The sequence below is a fragment of the Lissotriton helveticus genome, chromosome 3_1, assembly GCF_964261635.1.
Source record: "Lissotriton helveticus chromosome 3_1, aLisHel1.1, whole genome shotgun sequence".
Classification (NCBI taxonomy): Eukaryota; Metazoa; Chordata; class Amphibia; order Caudata; family Salamandridae; genus Lissotriton; species Lissotriton helveticus.
The window spans coordinates 1,452,117,358-1,452,134,512 of NC_136061.1; positions in this window are offsets into that span (position 1 = coordinate 1,452,117,358).

The following is a 17,155-nucleotide window of genomic DNA, read 5'->3' on the forward strand; positions in this document are numbered from 1 at the left end:
AGACATAACATTCCTTTTTCATTTCAACAGCACACCCTGGATCTTTATTGCACAGCTTAGAGCCTATTTGGGAACTAAGATGCCTGGCAGACATGCTGCCTAAGATTCTCTAGTAGTACATATCCTAAAGCCTAACTGTCTTCAAGAATACATGTATTCCCATATTTTTAAACACATCAACTAAGCAAATTATTCACCCAGATTCATTTAAAATCAAGCTTGACTCACAGTGTGATCTTAGACACATGACCAGGATGTTACATGTAATCTACTATGTCTGTCTCTGCTTGCACTATGTGTGTCCGTGCTCATACTATCTCACTGTCTCTACTGGCAAAAAACAGACCATATATATATAAGCAAGACATAACATTCCTTTTTCATTTCAACAGAACACCCTGGATCTTTACTGCACAGCTTAGAGCCTATTTGGGAACTAAGAGACCTGACAGACATGCTGCCTAAGATTCTCTAGCAGTACATATCGTAAAGCCTAACTGACTTCAAGAATACATGTATTCCCATATTTTTAAACACATCAACGTAGCAAATTGTTTACCCAGATTCATTTAAAATCAAGCTTGACTCACAATGTGATCTTAGACACATGACCAGGATGTTACATGTAATCTACCATGTATGTCTCTGCTTGCACTATGTGTGTCTCTGCTCATACCATCTCACGTCTCTCTGCACCATCTTTACAGATTAAAGAAAAACATGCAAATATAATTCTTTCTTTCACCCAGACACTCTCTGTGATCCTGGTCAAAATAGTCTGACACTTATACTGGAGAAGTAGGTGCATTCTGTTAGTTAGGCCCTTCTTGGAATGTGAGAAGTGGAGTATGTTAAAGATAGTTTGTCTCTAGACAGGCTACAAGGTCAGTTAACAGAAAGGTAGGAGAGAGCACTTGGGAAAGAAAATGGCTGCCAGAAATAGAAAATGGCTTCCAGCTCATGCCAACACATCTGTACAATATTCAACACATGGGCTGAGTTCTCTGTCTTAAAGAAATGACTGTGATGAATGGTTTTAGTAAAATGAGCACTTTTAAAGTTTTTCAACTGAATTTTACATGTAATCTACCATGTCTGTGTCTGCTTGCACTATGTGTGTCTGTGCTCATACTATCTCACTGTCTCTACTGGCAAAAAACAGACCATATATATATAAGCAAGACATAACATTCCTTTTTCATTACAACAGCACACCCTGGATCTTTATTGCACAGCTTAGAGCCTATTTGGGAACAAGGAGGCCTGACAGACATGCCGCCTAAGATTCTCTAGTAGTATATATCCTAAAGCCTAACTGACTTCAAGAATACATGTATTCCCATATTTTTAAACACATCAACTAAGCAAATTATTCACCCAGATTCATTTAAAATCAAGCTTGACTCACAGTGTGATCTTGGACAAATGACCAGGATGTTACATCTAATCTACCATGTCTGTCTCTGCTTGCACTATGTGTGTCAGTGCTCATACTATCTCACTGTCTCTACTGGCAAAAAACAGACCATATATATATAAGCAAGACATAACATTCCTTTTTCATTTCAACAGAACACCCTGGATCTTTACTGCACAGCTTAGAGCCTATTTGGGAACTAAGAGACCTGACAGACATGCTGCCTAAGATTCTCTAGCAGTACATATCGTAAAGCCTAACTGACTTCAAGAATACATGTATTCCCATATTTTTAAACACATCAACGTAGCAAATTGTTTACCCAGATTCATTTAAAATCAAGCTTGACTCACAATGTGATCTTAGACACATGACCAGGATGTTACATGTAATCTACCATGTCTGTCTCTGCTTGCACTATGTGTGTCTCTGCTCATACCATCTCACCGTCTCTCTGCACCATCTTTACAGATTAAAGAAAAACGTGCAAATATAATTCTTTCTTTCACCCAGACACTCTCTGTGATCCTGGTCAAAATAGTCTGACACTTATACTGGAGAAGTAGGTGCATTCTGTTAGTTAGGCCCTTCTTGGCATGTGAGAAGTGGAGTATGTTAAAGATAGTTTGTCTCTAGACAGGCTACAAGGTCAGTTAACAGAAAGGTAGGAGAGAGCACATGGGAAAGAAAATGGCTGACAGAAATAGAAAATGGCTTCCAGCTCATGCCAACACATCTGTACAATATTCAACACATGGGCTGAGTTCTCTGTCTTAAAGAAATGACTGTGATGAATGGTTTTAGTAAAATGAGCACTTTTAAAGTTTTTCAACTGAATTTTACATGTAATCTACCATGTCTGTGTCTGCTTGCACTATGTGTGTCTGTGCTCATACTATCTCACTGTCTCTACTGGCAAAAAACAGACCATATATATATATAAATATAAGGAAGACATAACATTCCCTTTTCATTTCAACAGCACACCCTAGATATTTAATGCACAGCTTAGAGCCTATTTGGCAACTAAGAGGCCTGACAGACATGCTGCCTAAGATTCTCTAGTAGTACATATCCTAAAGCCTAACTGACTTCAACAATACATGTATTCCCATATTTTTAAACACATCAACCTAGCAAATTAGTCACCCAGATTCATTTAAAATCAAGCTTGACTTACAGTGTGATCTTAGACACATGACCAGGATGTTACATGTAATCTATCATATCTGTGTCTGATTGCACTATGTGTTTCTCTGCTCATACCATCTCACCGTCTCTCTGCACCATCTTTACAGATTAAAGAAAAACGTGCAAATATAATTCTTTCTTTCACCCAGACACTCTCTGTGATCCTGGTCACAATACTCTGGCACTTATACTAGAGAAGTAGGTGCATTCTGTTAGTTAGGCCCTTCTTGGCATGAGAGAAGTGGAGTATGTTAAACAAGGTTTGTCTGTAGATAGGCTACAAGGACAGTTAACAGAAAGGTAGGAGAGAGCACATGGGAAAGAAAATGGCTGCCAGAAATAGAAAATGGTTTCCAGCTCATGCCAACAAATCTGTCTAATATTCAACACATGGTCTGATTTCTCTGTCTTAAAGAAATGACTGTGATGAATGGTTTTAGTAAAATGAACACTTTTAAAGTTTTTCACCAGGATTTTACATGTAATCTGCCATGTCTGTGTCTGCTTGCACTATGTTGTCTGTGTCTGTGCTCATACTGTCTCACTGCCTCTACTGGTAAAAAACAGACCATATATATATATATATATATATATATATATATATATATCCAAAGAAACCCTCCTGGAAGAAAGGCAGAGGCCACAACGGGGAACAGTATGAAGGCTTTCTTTATTGCAAAGTTGGACGGCACTCCGGGCGTATGCATTTCCGCTGTGTAGCTTCGTCAGCGCCCAGCGTGGTACTCTGGAGGATGGTCGAGTGCCTGTTAATAAAAAATGAGAGTTCATTCACTGCCACATTTGTAGATCGCTCCGCCCTTGGTGATGCCTGACAGCACCAATCACAGTGTCTCAAGAGTGCAAAGCACTTCATCTCCCAGCATGCAGTGTTAAACTAGGAAAGGGCAGCCAGATGGTAGCGCGACCCACAAAGTAGCACTCGATCACTTCTCTCACTGTTGCCGTGTCCCCTGCAACGTACAGCCTCCTCGGGTCCCCAACTGCACAACCTTCGACATCAGGGATCAATTTCACGGGGGTAAGTCCGACAGTGCGTCTCTCCCAATGCGGAGTTGATAACTCCGACACCGCTGTGTTTTTCCCTGTTGGCTGGGGTGGGCCTGATCTGTTTCAATAACTTGAAGAGAAAAGTTTCTCGCCGGGGCAAGAAAGAACGCCAGTATGGATCAGGCCAACTTGCATGCAGGGGCCTCTGTAAATTGCCGCTGGCTGGCAATTGTCAATGTCCAAAGAAACCCTCCTGGAAGAAAGGCAGAGGCCACAACGGGGAACAGTATGAAGGCTTTCTTTATTGCAAAGTTGGACGGCACTCCGGGCGTATGCATTTCCGCTGTGTAGCTTCGTCAGCGCCCAGCGTGGTACTCTGGAGGATGGTCGAGTGCCTGTTAATAAAAAATGAGAGTTCATTCACTGCCACATTTGTAGATCGCTCCGCCCTTGGTGATGCCTGACAGCACCAATCAGTGTCTCAAGAGTGCAAAGCACTTCATCTCCCAGCATGCAGTGTTAAACTAGGAAAGGGCAGCCAGATGGTAGCGCGACCCACAAAGTAGCACTCGATCACTTCTCTCACTGTTGCCGTGTCCCCTGCAACGTACAGCCTCCTCGGGTCCCCAACTGCACAACCTTCGACATCAGGGATCAATTTCACGGGGGTAAGTCCGACAGTGCGTCTCTCCCAATGCGGAGTTGAAACTCCGACACCGCTGTGTTTTTCCCTGTTGGCTGGGGTGGGCCTGATCTGTTTCAATAACTTGAAGAGAAAAGTTTCTCGCCGGGGCAAGAAAGAACGCCAGTATGGATCAGGCCAACTTGCATGCAGGGGCCTCTGTAAATTGCCGCTGGCTGGCAATTGTCAATGTCCAAAGAAACCCTCCTGGAAGAAAGGCAGAGGCCACAACGGGGAACAGTATGAAGGCTTTCTTTATTGCAAAGTTGGACGGCACTCCGGGCGTATGCATTTCCGCTGTGTAGCTTCGTCAGCGCCCAGCGTGGTACTCTGGACGATGGTCGAGTGCCTGTTAATAAAAAATGAGAGTTCATTCACTGCCACATTTGTAGATCGCTCCGCCCTTGGTGATGCCTGACAGCACCAATCACAGTGTCTCAAGAGTGCAAAGCACTTCATCTCCCAGCATGCAGTGTTAAACTAGGAAAGGGCAGCCAGATGGTAGCGCGACCCACAAAGTAGCACTCGATCACTTCTCTCACTGTTGCCGTGTCCCCTGCAACGTACAGCCTCCTCGGGTCCCCAACTGCACAACCTTCGACATCAGGGATCAATTTCACGGGGGTAAGTCCGACAGTGCGTCTCTCCCAATGCGGAGTTGATAACTCCGACACCGCTGTGTTTTTCCCTGTTGGCTGGGGTGGGCCTGATCTGTTTCAATAACTTGAAGAGAAAAGTTTCTCGCCGGGGCAAGAAAGAACGCCAGTATGGATCAGGCCAACTTGCATGCAGGGGCCTCTGTAAATTGCCGCTGGCTGGCAATTGTCAATGTCCAAAGAAACCCTCCTGGAAGAAAGGCAGAGGCCACAACGGGGAACAGTATGAAGGCTTTCTTTATTGCAAAGTTGGACGGCACTCCGGGCGTATGCATTTCCGCTGTGTAGCTTCGTCAGCGCCCAGCGTGGTACTCTGGAGGATGGTCGAGTGCCTGTTAATAAAAAATGAGAGTTCATTCACTGCCACATTTGTAGATCGCTCCGCCCTTGGTGATGCCTGACAGCACCAATCACAGTGTCTCAAGAGTGCAAAGCACTTCATCTCCCAGCATGCAGTGTTAAACTAGGAAAGGGCAGCCAGATGGTAGCGCGACCCACAAAGTAGCACTCGATCACTTCTCTCACTGTTGCCGTGTCCCCTGCAACGTACAGCCTCCTCGGGTCCCCAACTGCACAACCTTCGACATCAGGGATCAATTTCACGGGGGTAAGTCCGACAGTGCGTCTCTCCCAATGCGGAGTTGATAACTCCGACACCGCTGTGTTTTTCCCTGTTGGCTGGGGTGGGCCTGATCTGTTTCAATAACTTGAAGAGAAAAGTTTCTCGCCGGGGCAAGAAAGAACGCCAGTATGGATCAGGCCAACTTGCATGCAGGGGCCTCTGTAAATTGCCGCTGGCTGGCAATTGTCAATGTCCAAAGAAACCCTCCTGGAAGAAAGGCAGAGGCCACAACGGGGAACAGTATGAAGGCTTTCTTTATTGCAAAGTTGGACGGCACTCCGGGCGTATGCATTTCCGCTGTGTAGCTTCGTCAGCGCCCAGCGTGGTACTCTGGAGGATGGTCGAGTGCCTGTTAATAAAAAATGAGAGTTCATTCACTGCCACATTTGTAGATCGCTCCGCCCTTGGTGATGCCTGACAGCACCAATCACAGTGTCTCAAGAGTGCAAAGCACTTCATCTCCCAGCATGCAGTGTTAAACTAGGAAAGGGCAGCCAGATGGTAGCGCGACCCACAAAGTAGCACTCGATCACTTCTCTCACTGTTGCCGTGTCCCCTGCAACGTACAGCCTCCTCGGGTCCCCAACTGCACAACCTTCGACATCAGGGATCAATTTCACGGGGGTAAGTCCGACAGTGCGTCTCTCCCAATGCGGAGTTGATAACTCCGACACCGCTGTGTTTTTCCCTGTTGGCTGGGGTGGGCCTGATCTGTTTCAATAACTTGAAGAGAAAAGTTTCTCGCCGGGGCAAGAAAGAACGCCAGTATGGATCAGGCCAACTTGCATGCAGGGGCCTCTGTAAATTGCCGCTGGCTGGCAATTGTCAATGTCCAAAGAAACCCTCCTGGAAGAAAGGCAGAGGCCACAACGGGGAACAGTATGAAGGCTTTCTTTATTGCAAAGTTGGACGGCACTCCGGGCGTATGCATTTCCGCTGTGTAGCTTCGTCAGCGCCCAGCGTGGTACTCTGGAGGATGGTCGAGTGCCTGTTAATAAAAAATTAGAGTTCATTCACTGCCACATTTGTAGATCGCTCCGCCCTTGGTGATGCCTGACAGCACCAATCACAGTGTCTCAAGAGTGCAAAGCACTTCATCTCCCAGCATGCAGTGTTAAACTAGGAAAGGGCAGCCAGATGGTAGCGCGACCCACAAAGTAGCACTCGATCACTTCTCTCACTGTTGCCGTGTCCCCTGCAACGTACAGCCTCCTCGGGTCCCCAACTGCACAACCTTCGACATCAGGGATCAATTTCACGGGGGTAAGTCCGACAGTGCGTCTCTCCCAATGCGGAGTTGATAACTCCGACACCGCTGTGTTTTTCCCTGTTGGCTGGGGTGGGCCTGATCTGTTTCAATAACTTGAAGAGAAAAGTTTCTCGCCGGGGCAAGAAAGAACGCCAGTATGGATCAGGCCAACTTGCATGCAGGGGCCTCTGTAAATTGCCGCTGGCTGGCAATTGTCAATGTCCAAAGAAACCCTCCTGGAAGAAAGGCAGAGGCCACAACGGGGAACAGTATGAAGGCTTTCTTTATTGCAAAGTTGGACGGCACTCCGGGCGTATGCATTTCCGCTGTGTAGCTTCGTCAGCGCCCAGCGTGGTACTCTGGAGGATGGTCGAGTGCCTGTTAATAAAATATATATATATATATAAGGAAGACATAACATTCCTTTTTCATTTCAACAGCACACCCTGGATCTTTATTGCACAGCTTAGAGCCTATTTGGGAACTAAGAGGCCTGACAGACATGCTGCCTAAGATTCTCTAGTAGTATATCTCCTAAAGCCTAACTGACTTCAACAATACATGTATTCCCATATTTTTAAACACATCAACTAAGCAAATTATTCACCCAGATTCATTTAAAATCAAGCTTGACTCATAGTGTGATCTTAGACACATGACCAGGATGTTACAAGTAATCTACCATATCTGTCTCTGCTTGCACTATGTGTGTCTCTGCTCATACCATCTCACCGTCTCTCTGACCATCTTTACAGATTAAAGAAAAACGTGCAAATATAATTCTTTCTTTCACCCAGACACTCTCTGTGATCCTGGTCAAAATAGTCTGACACTTATACTAGAGAAGTAAGTGCATTCTGTTAGTTAGGCCCTTCTCTGCATCTGAGAAGTGGAGTTTGTTAAACATAGTTTATCTCTAGACAGGCTACAAGGACAGGTAACTGAAAGGTAGGAGAGAGCACATGGGAAAGAAAATGGCTGCCAGAAATAGAAAATGGCTTCCAGCTCATTCCAACAAATCGGTCTAATATTCAACACATGGTCTGAGTTCTCTGTCTTCAAGAAATGACTGTGATAAATGGTTTTAGTAAAATGAGCACTTTTAAAGTTTTTCACCAAGATTTTACATGTAATCTACCATGTCTGTGTCTGCTTGCACTATGTGTGTCTGTGCTCATACTATCTCACTGTCTCTACTGGCAAAAAACAGACCATATATATATATAAGGAAGACATAACATTCCTTTTTCATTTCAACAGCACACCCTGGATCTTTATTGCACAGCTTAGAGCCTATTTGGGAACTAAGAGGCCTGACAGGCATGGTGCCTAAGATTCTCTAGCAGTACATATCCTAAAGCCTAACTGACTTCAAGAATACATGTATTCCCATATTTTTAAACACATCAACTAAGCAAATTATTCCCCAGATTCATTTAAAATCAAGCTTGACTCACAGTGTGATCTTAGACACATGACAGTATAGCTTGCAAATTATTAAAATAATTATTATCTGCTCTTAAAACATTTTCTATGGCATTTTTACAGTACACCAAAAATGGTTACAAAACTAGAAGGTGACAAACTGAAAATTCTAACAGTTGTATGGAAAAAAAAGAGGGAAAAGGTAAAGAGAACGAATAACTGAAAAGGAATAACTGAGATGAAGTGAGGAAGTCAAGAAAGAGAGTTGAAGGAAAGAAAGTGAGGAAGGAGAATAAGACTGAGAGTGAATGAAAAGCAGTAACAGTAAGGGATTAGATATCAGGATGAGGGAAGAGGAGTAAGGAAAAAAAACATAAGAGAAAGTAAAAAGTAATAAGTGAGAGGAAATCGTTTATAGAAAGAGAGAGGTAAGAAAAGGAAGAGTAGTGGTGGAAAGAAAATAAAACAGTGAAAGAGAAAAAATAAGGACAGTGACAGACTGTGAGGGAGTGAAACAGTTATAGTGACTAAGTCATAATAAAAGGAGAAATGCAGTGAAAAACGGTTATAGACTCACCTTCAAAATTGCTTTTGAAGATTTAGAACAGTGGCAGTCACAAACCAGATTTTCTTATGCAGAATCTCTGAATAATGCTTCTGTCACTGCAGCCTCACAATAATGGCACAGATTCCCTCTCATTTCAGACCCATATTCAAGTACATAACAAATCACATTTCTTCCCACACAAATTCAAAATCAAACTAACATTTCAATTGGTTCTAACTTTCAATATTTTCAAAGTCACATAAACTTCAACCATCCCCCTCTAACCCTCTCTGCCTGTTACCATGGTAACACCTCATACTGCACCTGGCTGAAGACACAGGTCAGAAGTTCATATCTCAATGTTGCAAATTAAACCAGCAAGGCTGTTTGACCTTCAAATACACCTGATTATCCACTGCTTTGTTAGTTTTGATACTTTTTTCTCAACCATAAGCAATTTTCCTATTAAAAAAACATTAGCATGCACCCTAGTTTTCAATCTTGAATTGTAAAAAACAACCAATCATTTCTAGTTTTTCAAGTGCACTGAACCTCATCCACATTTCTTTCTAAACTCTCAACTTCTAACTGCCATTTCACTTACAGAGCCCATCTGAGTACCACTGGCTCTGCCTTCAAAATGCTACAAATGAGGGTTATAGGACACAGCTATATATACTAGGGTAAAAGGTATGCAGCAAATAGATGCTTTCTCAACCTTGATTTACCAAATGTGGATATTATGTGGATTGGCCAGAGAGGATAAAAATGTCGCCAATTGATGCCATTGGTAAAATCCTTTTTACATCTGCCACACCCTGACCTCATTATTGTGCACTGTGGTGGAAATGACCTGGGCACTTTGACTGGGGTAGGTCTGGAAATGCTTTTAAAGGACACCTTTCGGCAATTGATGTCACTTTTTCCACAAACTGCCTTTGTATATTCAAATATATGCCAAAGACAAAAATGGAACTGGTCCAACTTGCCAACAATCCAAATTGCCCACAGATTGAGAAAGCAAGGAAACATGTGAATAAGTCTGTTTCTGCTTTCCTCAGAGACTATGGCATGGGTTCTATATACCACAACAACTTGCGTTACGGTTGGCCCGCTACGGTGGAGTTCGACGCCTCCACGTAGCACCTGTGCATCCCGCCTCGCTCCCTCGCCCCTCCTACCACGAGTATGATGGCAGCCTCAGGCTGGCGTTCATAACCTCGCTGCATCTGCTGGTTCTTTGAGGTGTTTTGGCCGCGGCCGTGGTTCGTTTACTGAAGTGGCTGCGGAGGCTTGTAGAGGAGCGGAGGTGCTGCTTTCTGGTCTACTTCATTTTGAGAAGTGAAGGCTCTGACGGATGTGGACGCACGGATGAATACGAGAGACCAAGGAGGCTGGATGCTCTTCTTCCGCGCATGGTCGGCTGTGAGGACCGCATGCCTTTCAACGGATGGTCTGGCTCTTTAGCGCTACACTTCAGCGGATGGATTAGCTTTTGAAAAAGACTACAGCTTTCAGTGAATTTAAGCTCTTATCCACAATTGAGGAGTAGCTGTGTCGTGACTGCAGTGCGGAGAGGACTACGTGTCCCATCTTTCCTAGTGGGAAATCTTCATCGCCCTCTGGTGAAAAGAAAGGGGAAAAACTGGTAGTTTGCCGGTGAGTGGTCTCTGTGGTCTGGTCATTTGTAGCGGCAGGCTCTTACCTCACCTCACCTCATCTATTCACATTCAATTTGCCAACTTCAGTTTTTAATGGGCAAGCTCACAGGAGTTTGAGCCAAAGCGAGAGCCCGACGTCTTCAAGCCAAAGAAGAAGCTGCGGCGGCAAAACTAGCCAGTCAGAAGGGTTAAGAGGAGGATTCTTCCGTGAGCTCTGAGGAGGAGACGGAAGAGACATCTGGCAACATTAGTATCATAGAGACCCCCGCAGAGACTTTGGACTGTGATTTCGTATCTGAAATAATGCAGACGGGTGCTCCTAGACAAAATTCTGTGCAAGCTGTTACACAGTTGAAGACTATGGCTACTAATAAACCTTTGAAACAGTTAGCCAAGGCTAATTCATCAGTAATTAATAGCCCCACCCTGCTCACTTTGGGTTTAGACCCTGGCCTAGCTTCAGCAACGGTTGTTTCAGGTATTACATCTTCACAGACTGATGGGTTAATATCAAATGCTACTGATTTAATATTGGCTTGTCCCTCGACGACTGCGATTTTAAAAGCAGCGGCTCCCCTGGTAGATACGGCTACTGCTTCAAATAACATTGTAGGTAGTTTGGCGAATTCGGCCTCTATTTACAAGGCATCTGGTGTAGCGGAGGAAATGGAAATACTCTGTCCTATCTTATCTATGGATACTGAGACCACTCAGACTACTGGAACACTGCAGCTGTAGGTAAAAGACATGTTAAATTTGATATTAGACGAGATACGCGAAGTCAAACAGTTCCAAAGGGCAGAACTGGTCGGGATTCAAAATCGACTGGATAACCTTGTATCCACTTTTCCTCCTCGTCTCCAGGAAGCCGAAGGCAGAATTTCCGGCTTAGAAGACGAGATGTCCGAGGTTAAGAAGGACGTTAAAACTGTCTCCAAAACGCCCAAGGCCTTGGAAGTTAAGCTTGATGAACTGGAAAATTTCAATCGCAGATCGAACCTCAGAATAGTAGGGGTTCCGGAAAAAATTGAGGGGTCCAATATGATCCAATGGGTTTCTTCTTTCCTGTTGCATGAAGTCATTCCGGAGTTTAAAGGAGATTTGACGATCACCCGAGCTCATAGGGTGCCTGCTCAGCCTTTTCCTAACTCTGCTCTCCCCCGTACTATTCTGCTAAACTTCGCAGACATTCGTATTAAAGAAACAATTTTGTCCATGGCTATTAAACAAGGCCAATTCACAGCGAATGCTACTACTAAATGTCGGATATTTTCCGACATGTCAGTGGCCGCAGCTCGCTGCAGAAAAGAGTTTGTAAAAATGTTACACCTGTTTAAAGCTAAAGGGGCCCAGGCCTCAATTGCGCAACAGTCACAACTCAAGGTGTTGATTAAAGGCAAATTTTATTTGTTGACAGATGTGGAGGAGGCTCAAGATCTGCTTAGCAAAATGTCACCTGGTTGGATAGTTATTACACCTCTGTGTTGTTTTTTTTTTCTTTCCCTACGAAATTTACCAGAGGATGGCGTTAATTGATATGGAGGAGGGCTGGAGGGGGTAGCAGGGGGATGATTGGGAGGCTATGGGGTGTTATACCAAGACACCTCTAGGATAGGGGTTAAGACTCAGTGGCCGGCGTGGGCAAGGGCAGCAGGAAGATGGCCACGGGTGAAGTCTGAGTTGGGGATATGGGAGGTTCAGACAAAAAAAGGTGAAAATATGGAAGTTTTTTGCAGTAGGAATGTTTCTTGTGAAAGAGTATTTCGTAAGGATTTTAGCTGTCCATGGAATAGTTGGTACTGTGCTATTAAGTATGACGTAATGTTTGATGTATTGAATTATGTATTGTGTCTATTAATAGGGGGCTGAAACTAATTTTGTTTAATGTCAAGGGCCTCAATAATGGCAAAAAAATGTGAGCCATAGAGTCATGGATTAGGACTGAGAATCCCGCCGTTATAATGTTGCAGGAGACTCATCTCACTGCTTCTAAAAAGGAGGATTTTACGATGTTCAAAACATGGGCTCTGTTCCGGGGTTTTTCATGCGCCATTAGCTCACAATGTGGAGTTGCTCTTTTTTTTTATAAAAATTTGGAGGTTGAAATTATTCAGACGGAACAGGACGGTCTAGGACGTTGGTGTTGGGCTTCGTGTAGTTTCAAAAATCGACAACGGCCAATTACCTTTGTCAGCTTTTACGCTCCTATAGAGGATAATCCTCAGATTTATGACGCGCTATGTTTCAGTCTTTGTTATTGGTGGGAGGGGATATTGTCATAGGTGGCGATTTTAATATACTTATGAACCCCAATTTAGATTCTAGCACATCCCCCAAGAGACAGTCTAAACCTAAATCCCTTAGGACTATGTTAAATTACATGTCAATATTCGATTTATGTGATCCATGGCGCTTGAAAAATCCACGGAAAACTGATTTTACCTGTTGGTCAGGTAGGTTTAAATCATCCTCCCGTATTGATTTTTTTATGGCCTCCAGACAGCTTAATTTTTTGTCAGAAAATTTGTCATAATGGTTTCTCAGATCATGCGATGGTGGTTATTAATTTTGTTGTGGGAGACAATATCAAAATTCCAAAACGATGGATCATTAATAAAGCATATTTACAGGAGATAAACTGGGTTTCTGCATTCAAATTAGAGATTACGGATTTTATTGCCCGAAACACAGGTACCGCTCCCATACTTGTTATTTGGGACTCCCTAAAGGCTTTTATTCGGGGCATAGTCATAAGCAAAGACGCGGCTGAGTGGCTCGCCGTGTTAGAATTTAGGAATTCTCTATTACAAAAAATTCAGGACCTAATAACACAACGATACTGCAATCCAACTTCTAATGTTCAGAAACAACTTAGTGAAGCCAAGCGGGAACTTAGTGCCCATTATTTTTCACAGAGCGAAGAGGTTTTTCGTAGATAATCCCAGAAAGTCTATGAAGAAAGCAACTTTACGGGGACATTTTTAGCCTGGCAGGTGAGAGAACAAGCAGCCACTAATATGATTCATTCGTTAAAAAAATCCTGTTACTCATATTGAGACATCTGTTCAGGCGGAAATAAGTTCAATAATGTTCTCCCACTATGAAAAAATCTATAGTACACAGCATTCCATCGACCATCAAAATATGTCTGATTTTCTGGGGCGATATGTATTTCCCAGTCTATCTTTAGACAATCAACTAATTATGCAAAGTCCATTTTCCAAGGAGGAATTGGAATTAGTTGTAAAGGATCTTCCATTGGGTAAGGCCTGCGGCCCTTATGGCCTTCCTGCAGAGTTTTTCAAGGTTTTTTTCATTTCCTTTGGTGATCTGTTTCTGTTATTATTAAATTCAATGCTTGATGGTGGGCAAGTTTCCGAATCTTTTCATGAAGGTACGGTTGTTAGTTTCTTGAAAAAGGGGAAAGAACCTAAGGACCCTAACTCATACAGACCGATCAAGCTATTAAACTCGGATTATAAAATCGCTACCAAATTATTGTCACTTCGTTTTAATAATATCACGGCGGATTTGATTCACTCCGATCAAAACGGGTTCATTATAGGAAGGCAATTATTTACAAATACACATTTTTTGATTGAGGCACTAGATTACTTTGTGTCACGGGGGTTACAGGCTTTGGTTCCACTATTAGATGCAGAAAAAGCTTTTGATTTAGTGGTTTGGACACACTTTTTATTATTTTGAAAAATTTTGGGAACCCACAACAAATCATTATTTTAATACAGAATCTGTACACTGGTGCCACAGCTAATATAATCATTAATAAACTTTTAGCGGGTTCAATTTTAGTTGAGCGGGGAACTAGGCAAGGTTGCCTGTTGTCTCCTATTCTTGTTGCTTTTTTCATTGAACCACTTGCTGTAGCTATTCGGAATTGTCTACAGATTGCCCCCCCCCGGTTATTTCTATGGCCAAGATAAAATTATGCGCGGATCACATTATGTTATTTATTAAACCGGATCTTCTATCAAAGACACAGGCTCTTCAGATTTATGAAGAATTTGAGGCTTTAGGGGGCTACCGAATTAATAAAAAAAAGACTGAAATGTTGGTTTGTGGGGGAGCAGACCCAGTATTACATCCAGATCGGCATGGTTGTATTAATTCAAAACCTAAAAGATACTTGGGGATCTTATTTTCTCCTACAATTCAGGATCTATGTACACTTTATTTTGTCCCTTTGCTTCGGAAGGTCCGCCTAATGTTTGCTCGCTGGGATTCACTACCCTTATCTATTCTCGGTCGAATTGCTCTGATTAAAATGTCAATACTTCCCCTTTTTAACATTTTATTTTCCACCATCTCAGTTTGTTTGCCTGGCTCTTTTTTCTCCAGAATAGAATCTATGTTTTCCGCATTTGTCTGTGCAAAAAAAACGCCAAGAATTGACATACGGACTGTATACGAAGAAACTGAATATGGAGGCCTCTCATTACCAAATTTAAAAGATTATTATTACGCATACTTTGCGCAGTACTTAGATAGATTTAAAAATACAAACCCAGGTGTGGGTTTATTTATACATTTTTTCTATGAGTTAATATGTTCAGAAGTTCAGATCCCATCCCCATTTCTCGTGCTCAAATCACCTAAATTTGTTCGATACAAGACCGTAAATTGGTTTTTCAAACGACGAGATGCCATGGTTAAGAGATATTCCCTCCCCCTCTACAACTTAACAACTCCCCTAATTGGTGCTTTCGCTTTTTTAAGGATTAAAATTGAACCCATAGTTATTATAAACTGGGGCCGCGCAGGGTTTAAAACGTTAGCCGACTTTATGGGGAATGGGTCCTGCTTAGCTGTCGATTATATGACATGTTTGATTTCTGGCAACTTTTTGCTAATCGGGTCCTACATTGTGATCTACAAAACTCTGGCGCAATTAGACCCCAGTAATATTAGTATTTCTTCTCCGCTGGTAGAAGATCTCTTTGCAAATATCGCTATAAAGAAACCTGGGGAATGGAAACATTGCTTGGCACAGAGTCGGGAGGAAGAGTTGAGCTCTAAAGCTGTACGAAAATGGCATACACAGGAAAATTTTGTATTTTCTACTGATATATGGAAAACTATTAATCATTTTAACTTTGGTTCATTACACGGCGCCAATTGGCGAAGAATGTTATGTTTTAGCAAATGGCTTTTGTACCGCACTCCCGCAATTATTGCCAAAATATATGATAATACGTCTGCTAATTGTTTTAGGTGCTTTCAATGTGACCCAGCAAATTGGTCTCACATTATGGCTTACTGTCCAAAAATTAAGTCTTTTTGGGATGAAATTTTTGGTTTTCTTAAAACCTATTATGCAATTTCAATTCCTTGCAACGTAAAAATACTATTGTTTGGCTTCGATCCTGATTGTAAACTTTCAGTCTATTTGGCAAAATTGGCGTTCATCACAAGTTCCGGTGTTTCAGGAATGGTTTGATAAAATGAAAAGGGTCAGGAAATGCGAACTAATGTATGCAAAATGAGTTGGGGTGATGAAAAAGTTCGAACAGATTTGGGGATTGTATTTTGAGTAACTTTCTGCATAATATGTTATATTGAAAAGAATGACAGTGTACTTCTGTGAGATTTATACTTTTTGTACGTGATTTAAGAGACTGCAAATAACTTCAATAAAAAATTTCCAAAAACCACTTGCGTTACAACATGCAAGGCATCTATAGGACAGATGGAGTACATTTTACAGATGAGGGGAATAGAGTCTTCCTTTTGAATTTACGACTCTGCATCGGTACTTACTTGTAGGTACCAAAAAAACTTTATAAACACAAAGGCTCTTTTTAGAGCCAACCAACATCTAAACTCTCAAACATGTTATTTAAATATATTTTTTTTGTGTTTGTTTGTCAACGTGCGCGCACGTTGCGCGCACCCACGGTATTGTAAATCGAGGTGCGCGATCGGGTGCGCGCACCTCGCAACTTTTTAGAAAAAAAAAATGTTTTCTTTGGCCATGGGGGTCCTTAATGGACCCCCTGAGAAAACCTAGGGGGTCAGGGAGTCTCTACCTTGCCCCCTTTCCACGATCTCCACTATAGTTTTTCACACTCTTGTAAATTGAGGTGCGCGACCGGGTGCGCGCACCTCGCAACTTTTTAGAAAAAAAAAGTTTTCTTTGGCCTTGAGGGTCCTTAATGGACCCCCTGAGAAAACCTAGGGGGTCAGGGAGTCTCCACCCTGCCCCCTTTCCATGTTCTGCCCCTTTGTTCTCTACAATATGTTGACTCGCACTGACAAAATGGCGGTCATCACTTTCTGATTTCCTCCGAATCGAATGTTGACAGACGTCAAACAGCAAATCAGAATTCCGCTCGCGCACAGGGGTGCGCGCACGGTGCACGCTCATAGATATATAATTGATTTCAACTTTAATTTTCTCAGGAACTACTGGAGGGATTTACACCATTTAAAGAAAAGCGAATTCTGCGAACCGGACTCTACCTTTTTGCCAAATTTCATATAATTCCATTCACCCGTTCGGGCTGTAGCCGTGTCTAATCGTCCTATGGAAAATAACATGGGGAAAACACGTTTTGGGACCCCCCTTTTATCTCAGCCCCCACTTGACGAATCCCCCCCAACCTTTCAGGGAAGGAGCGGAGCGGAGCAGGCAATTTTCTTGGAGACATTTGTGAAAATTCGTCAACCGGCGCCAAAC